The 7,875-nt window shown below is 47.7% G+C and overlaps 1 long non-coding RNA gene across 1 annotated transcript; it reads right to left on the reverse strand.

The window, feature by feature from the left end:
* Window positions 1-82: 82 nt before the first annotated feature.
* LOC132541182 (uncharacterized) lies at window positions 83-7,486 on the reverse strand. The gene is made up of 3 exons (XR_009552353.1): window positions 7,365-7,486; window positions 4,534-4,780; window positions 83-481 (listed from the first exon to the last, which is right to left on the reverse strand). It is a non-coding gene; the product is annotated as an uncharacterized LOC132541182 (long non-coding RNA).
* Between the last annotated feature and the right edge of the window lie 389 nt (window positions 7,487-7,875).

Raw genomic sequence — 7,875 nt, forward strand, 5'->3', positions numbered from 1 at the left:
CCTTGTGCAGGTCCCTGCGCTCAGTATTCTGTGCGCTTAACCGGGAGCCCCCTGCCTGGCCCCGAACTAGAGCAGGCTTGGTGTTACCCTCCTAACAACTCTGATGCACAGGACAGAAAATTACCTTTTACATTTTGTAGGTGAGTCCAGAAATGGACTGGAAACCACTAAAAGTTTGGTCTGGCTCCCACTAGTATTTCTCCACCCCATAACACCGGGTGCCTGTGTTAGACCCCTGCCCCATAAGATGCATGCACGCCTTTTTCTCCTTTTCCTCCACCCCCCCCCTTTTTTCTGTATTACAGTAACAAAGAACAGTTTTCAGCTTTTCCGGAGCAGTGATCAGACAAGCCTTCTATTCACAGATATTTTCATCACTCCAATCAGCACAGTCCTGAACACCGTTCTTGCAGCGACTTCTGGGGCTGCAGGCAGTCAGCAAAGAAAACAGTACCACATCTCCAGCCCGGATACTCGGGCACTGCAAAACTAGACAGTTTTATTTATTTTCATAACCACAACTGTTAAAATATCAAGATGGGTTGGAAAAGAAAGAACTCTGGAGCTTAATCTATTAGTGAGAACTGTCCAAGGGGAAAATTGCTGGTATTTACTGAAGATTCCACATGTCTGGGTGAAAGGTTTTCTACTTGGGAAAGCCAAGAAGATTGTTCTCCGTCTTTTCATCAGCCTAAAAGTAAACATCCCAGCACAGCCACATAAACAAGGAAGGTTCGCAAGGGTGTGCGTGTTAAGTTAAGGGAAGAGGCGCAGTTTTGCTAACTGGCATTTACGAAGAAGAAAGAGGTCTGTTTCCACATTTAGCCTCTTACTGTCAACACATTCTTAGATAACAGACAACACCTACCTAAGAAGCATTTCTCTTTTATTTGTTTATTTATTCCCTTTTGTTGCCCTTTTTATTGTTGTAGCTATTGTTGTTGATGTCGTCGTTGTTGGACAGGACAGAGAGAAATGGAGAGAGGAGGGGAAGACAGAGAGGGGGAGAGAAAGACAGACACCTGCAGACCTGCTTCACCGCCTGTGAAGGGACTCCCCCGAAGGTGGGGAGCCGGGGGCTCGAATCGGGATCCTTACACCGGTCCTTGCACTTTGCGCCACGTGCGCTTAACCCGCTGTGCTACCGCCCGACTCCCCTTTTTTTCTTTTTAAACATTGTTATTATTAGTCAGAACACAACTCAGCTCTTACTTATGGTGGCACTGGGGACTGAACCTGGGAGCCTAAGGCATGAAAGTCTTTTTGCATAAGCACTATGCTATCTCCCTGGCCAAGGGAAACTTTATGTTTATTTATTTTGACAAGACAGAGAGAAATTGAGAGAGGGGGGCAAGGCAGGAAGGGAGAGAAGAGAGACACCTGCAGACCTGCTTCAGAGCTTGTGATGCTTCACCCCTGCAGGTGGGGAGCCAGAATCTGAACCCAGGTCCTTGCGAATGGTAGCTTGTGCACTCAGCTGGGCGTACCGTGTCTCAACTGCCCCCGGAGTTTGTGTCTGCTTCCTTCCATAATGGTCAGAAGGCAGGAAGGGTCTGCTCTGTGTGCTCCATTTCTTTTTTCTCTCTTTTATTTATTTATTATTATTTTTTTTTCTTATTTTTGTTTGCCTCCAGGGTTATCGCTGGGGCTCGGTGCCTGCACTACAAATCCACTGCTCCTGGAGGCTATTTTTTCCCTTTTGTTGCCCTTGTTGTTTATCATTGTTGTTGTTATTATTATTGAAGATTTTCATTCTATTTTATTTTTTATATTTTTAGTTATTATTGGGTAGAGACAGAAATTGAGAGGGAAGGGGAAGATGGAAGAGAGACATAGACACCTGCAGCCCTGCTTCACCACTCGTGAAACCTTCCCCCTGCATGTGGGGACCCGGGGCTTGAACCTCGGTCCTTGCTCCACCGCCCACCCCTCCGTTTTTATTTCTTTTGCCTCCAGGTTCATCACTGGGGCTCAGTGCCTGAACTACGAATCCACGGCTCCTCGGAGGCCGTCTTTTTTCCCCATTGTTGTTACTATTGCTGCTGCGGTGGTCGGACAGGACCGAGAGTAATTGAGAGAGAAGAGGGAAGAGAGAGACACCTGCAGACCTGCTTCACCACTTGGGGAGCCGGGGGCTTGAACTGGGATCCTTGCATGGTCCTTGTGCTTTACACTATGTGCGCATAACCCAGTGTGCTACCACCTGTCTCTTTTTTATTTTATTTTATTTATTTATTTATTTTAAAATATTTATTTATTCCCTTTTGTTGCCCTGTTGTCTTATTGTTGTAGTTATTATTGCTGTTGTTATTGATGTCGTTGTTGTTGGATAGGACAGAGAGAAATGGAGAGAGGAGGGGAAGACAGAGAGGGGGAGAGAAAGACAGACACCTGCAGACCTGCTTCACTGCTTGTGAAGCGACTCCCCTGCAGGTGGGGAGCCGGGGGGCTCGAACCGAGATCCTCACGCCGGTCCTTGTGCTTTGCGCCACCTGCGCTTAACCCACTGCGCCACCGCCCGGCTCCCTCTCTTTTTTTTAAGCATTCTTTTTTTTTTTTTTTTTAAGATTATTCATTTATCTGGAACCAGAAAAGACCTAGAATTGCCAAAACAATCTTGAGAAAAAAGAACAGAACCGGAGGCATCACACTCCCAGATCTCAAACTGTATTATAGGGCCATTGTCATCAAAACTGCTTGTTACTGGAACATGAACAGACACACTGACCAGTGGAATAGAATTGAGAGCCCAGAAATGAGGCCCCACACCTATGGACATCTAATCTTTGACAAAGGGGCCCAGACTATTCAATGGGGAAAGCAGAGTCTCTTCAACAAATGGTGTTGGAAACAATGGGTTGAAACATGCAGAAGAATGAAGCGGAATCACTGTATTTCACCAAATACAAAAGTAAATTCCAAGTGGATCAAGGACTTGGATGTTAGACCAGAAACTATCAGATATTTAGAAGAAAATATTGGCAGAACTCTTTTCCGCATAAATCTTAAAGACATCTTCAATGAAACGAATACAATTACAAAGAAGACTAAGGCAAGCATCAGCCTATGGGACTACATCAAATTAAAAAGCTTCTGCACAGCAAAAGAAGCTACTACCCAAGCCAAGAGACCCCTCACAGAATGGGAGAAGATCTTTACATGTCATACATCAGATAAGAGTTTAATAACCAACATATATAAAGAGCTTGCCAGACTCAACAACAAGACAACAAATAACCCCATCCAAAAATGGGGAGAGGACATGGACAGAATATTTACCACAGAAGAGATCCAAAAGGCTGAGAAACACATGAAAAAAATGCTCCAAGTCTCTGATTGTCAGAGAAATGCAAATCAAGACAACAATGAGATACCACTTCACTCCTGTGAGAATGTCACACATCAGAAAAGGTAACAGCAGCAAATGCTGGAGAGGGTGTGGGGTCAAAGGAACCCTCCTGCACTGCTGGTGGGAATGTCAATTGGTCCAACCTCTGTGGAGAACAGTCTGGAGAACTCTCAGAAGGCTAGAAATGGACCTGCCCTATGACCCTGCAATTCCTCTCCTGGGGATAAATCCTAAGGAACCCAACACACCCATCCAAAAAGATCTGTGTACACACATGTTCTTGGCAGCACAATTTGTCATAGCCAAAACCTGGAAGCAACCCAGGTGTCCAACAACAGATGAGTGGCTGAGCAAGTTGTGGTCTAGATACACAATGGAATACTACTCAGCTGTAAAAAATGGTGACTTCACCGTTTTCAGCCGATCTTGGATGGACCTTGAAAAAATCATGTTGAGTGAAATAAGTCAGAAACAGAAGGATGAATATGGGATGATCTCACTCTCAGGCCGAAGTTGAAAATCAAGATCAGAAAAGAAAACACAAGTAGAACCTGAACTGGAGTTGGCATATTGCACCAAAGTAAAAGACTCTGGGTGGGTGGGGAGAATACAGGTCCAAGAAGGATGACAGAGGACCTAGTGGGGGTTGTATTGTTATGTGGGAAACTGGGGAATGTTATGCATGTACAAACTATTGTATTTACTGTCAAATATAAAACATAAATCCCTCAATAAAGAAATTAAAAAAAAAAGACTATTCATTTATTAGAAAGATAGGAGAGAGAGAGAGAGAGAAAGAACCAGTCATCACTCTGGTACATGTGCTGCTGAGATCGGACTCAGGACCTCATGCTTGAGAGTCTAGTGCCTTAGCCACTGCACCACCTCCAGGACCAGAGCAGAGTCTCCTTGAGTAACTGTTACGCCGTCTCTCCCCATCACCCAGCACTGTTGAGAACCCAGCACAGCAGAGTGCAGACTGAGGCAAAGAAGGGGGAGGAAATGCCAAAGGCTAAACAAATCAACAATAAAAATCATTCAGAAAATCAAAGCCCTCAGTGGACTTTTATCTTTAGCAAAATGTACCCCCAAATTCATAGTTTGACAGCTGGCCAGAGTTTTCTTTCCTCTTGAAAACTTCTTTGCCAATCTGGCCTCATCTGCCTCCTCGTTGGGGAACTGACCTGCTCTGACATTCCAGCTATAGCCTGTGTATCCACGAGTGGGAATCTCCTTCAGACGAGTTCTGAGCCAGCGTGTGGAGCTGAAGGGTGAGGGCCGCCCTCCGGACGCCCAGCGGTCTCCCTTTACCTGACTTGTCCGCACAGTCCTCACAGTCGTTCCTCAGGTCACATAGCAGGTGCACATACAGCCAGGTCTTCTGGTGGGGACTGAATATCAGGTTCTGTGGGAGGCTGCTGGGCACCTGGCCTGTGTGAGACAAAGGTGCGGCTTCAAAGGTTGATTTAATTTATTTTCTCTTGCCATAGGGTTATCACTGAGTCTCAGCCCCTGCACGATGACTCAACCACTCATGGTGACTCCTCCTTACCCCCCATTTTTCTTTTTGATAGACAGTGAGGCCAAGAGGGATAGAGAGACACAAAGAAAGGCCAGGTGGTGGTGCACCTGGTTGAACACACATGTTACGATGCGCAAGGACCCAGGTTTGTGAGGGAAAGTTTCTCGAGTAGTGAAGCAGGGCTGCAGGTGTCTCTCTGCCTCTCTCCCTCTCTACCTGCCCCTTCCCTCACAGTTCTGGTTGTCTCTATCCAATAAATAAAGATAATAATTTTTTAAGTGGTCTGGAAAGTGGTGCAGTGGATAAGGCACTGGACTCTCAAGCATGAGGTGCTGAGTTCAGTCCCCAGTAACACATGTACCAGAGTGATGTCTGGTTCTTTTTTTCTCTCTCTTTATCCTCTTGTCTTTCTCATTAATAAATAAAATCTTTTAAAAAATTAAAAGAAGAGGGAGTCGGGCGGTAGCACAGTGGGTTAAGTGCACGTGGTGCCAAGTGCAAGGACTGGCGTAAGGATCCCGGTTCGAGCCCCCGGCTCCCCACCTGCAGGGGAGTCGCTTCACAGGCGGTGAAGCAGGTCTGCAGGTGTCTGTCTTTCTCTCCCCCTCTCTGTCTTCCCCTCCTCCCTCCATCTCTCTCTGTCCTATCTAACAACGACGACATCAATAATAACTACAACAACAATAGAACCTCCCCTCCCCAGAGCCCTGCCCCAATAGGGACAGAGAGACACAGGCTGGGGTGTTGTTAAAATTTCGGAAGGCTCTAGCCGGGCTAGCTTCACGGGCGGGTAACAGAGACGTGGAGACAACAGCTGGGCAGGGCAGCTGTATTTCTTTATTCAGGAACAACGATTCATAAACTAAGACAAACTAATTATCAAACAGAACTCTGCTGTCTCTTTGCGGCAGCACAAGCACTCTCTCTTACTCTGTAACTCGGGAACCCTGGAACTCTCTTTTACTCTTGAACTCTGGAACTCTCTAACTTTTCAACTCTTCAACTCTCTAACTGTGGAGCTCTCCAACTCTCTCTCTGGAACTTAGGAACTCTGGCGGGGTTTCCTAGGGGCGGGGCCAAGCGGGCCTGTGAAATTAACAGGACTGATCTAATTCTCTTGGCGGGGGAGAACTAGAACCCAATGTAAAGCATACAACACTGGGGCTGTGGATCCACCTGCCAACACCCATGTCCAGCAGAGAAGCAATGACAGAAGCCAGAACTCCCACCTTCTGCTCCCCATAGAGAATTTGGGTCCAGACTCCCAGAGGGATAAAGAACAGGGAAGCTTCCAGTGGAGGGGCTGGGACAGGGAACTCTGGGGGTGGGAGCTATGTGGGATTGTCTCCTCTTATCCTACAATCCTAATTAAATCATTAATGAAAACCACACTGCTCTCTCAGTCATGAAAATGAATCTTTAAAATGAAGACTCAGGCTCCACTGGAGCTAAAATAACTCTCGGACTGATGCTCCTATGAATGGAGATATTTTTAGTCAAGGAGGTGGCCCAGTGGCTAGACCCTTGGACTCTCCAGTGTGGGACTCAGGGTTTGTCATCATACTGGCCACTGATACATGATGTTCTCTCTCTCCTCCCCCCTCTCAAACATAGGTACCTTTAAAAGACTAAATAAAAGGAAATATTTCCCCGCAAGCCCAGGTTTTCTGGTTTCTTAGGAAAGGCTACACCTACCATGGAAGTACACCCCAGACCGTGAAACATTAACATCATGAAGGAAATGCAGGTTCCTGGCCCCCGCTCTGGACCCAGGGGCCAGAATCCGCAGGCAGTGAGGCAGATATCTGTGTGCTTCTGTGTTTGGGGTTATCGCTGGGGTTCAGAGCCTGTACAAGGCTTCCACCGCTCCCAGTGCCTCTTGTCCTTACTTTTCTCTCCTTTTCTTCCTTTTTTAAAAAATAGAGACAGAGGGCTGGGGAGACAGCATCATGGTTATGCAAAAGACTTTCAGGCCTGAGGCTCCAAAGTCCCAGGTTCAGTCCCCAGCCCCACCATAAGCCAGAGCTGAGTAGGGCTCTGGTAGCTCTCTGTGTATCTTTCTCTCTGTATCCCTAAAAATAAATAAAATATTTTTTAAAAATAGAGAGAAATTGAGACAGTAAGGAGACAGAGGGGGAGAGAGAGACCAGAAGCACTGCTTCACCGCTAATTATGCTTCCCCCTTGCATGTGGGGACTGGGGGCTTGAACCTGCTTTACTGTGTGCACCACCTCCCAGCCACTGTAAGCCTGCCTGTCTGCCTGCCTGCCTGCCTTCTGCTCTCCTCTTTCCACTGCTAAACTCTGGCTTATAGTGGTGCTGGTGATTGAACATGGGACTTTGCAGCCTCAGGCATCAGAGGCTCTGCATAACCATCACACTATCTCCACCACCCTCTGTCTTTCTAACAGAGACACGGGGGGGGGGGGGGCTGGCTGAACTGCTCCGCTGCTCATGCAGACGGGGACAGGGGACTTGAACCCAGGTCCTTACACACTGTAAGGTGTGCACTCTGCAGGATACATCACCGGTCAGCCCCTGGTCACTCGTATTTCTCCAAGGTTATGGCTGGGGCTCGTTGCCTGCACAAATCCACTGCTCCTGGAGGTTTTTTGTTCCCCTTGTTGTACTTATTATTGTTGTTATTGATGTCACATAGGACAGAGAGAAACAGAGAGAGGAGGGGAAGACAGAGGGGGGAGAGAAAGACAGACACCTGCAGCCCTGCTTCACCGCCTGGGAAGCGACTCCCCTGCAGGTGGGGAGCCGGGGGCTCGTGCGCTTAACCTGCTGCGCCAGTGCCCGACCCAGGACAGAAAGTTTTTTATACTCGGTTCAGCTCCAAAGGGACAAACGCCTTCAAGCCTGGGCGTGGCGCTTCTCCAGACGCGTCCTCATCTCCCCGGTTCCTCCGGTTCCTCCGGTTCCCCGGTCCCCCGGTCCCAAGGACTTGGAGGTGGAGGGAGGCCTCCTGGTCGGGCGGGCAGCAAGGCAGCTGCTTCTC

The sequence above is a fragment of the Erinaceus europaeus genome, chromosome 11 (assembly GCF_950295315.1).
Source record: "Erinaceus europaeus chromosome 11, mEriEur2.1, whole genome shotgun sequence".
Taxonomy (NCBI): Eukaryota; Metazoa; Chordata; class Mammalia; order Eulipotyphla; family Erinaceidae; genus Erinaceus; species Erinaceus europaeus.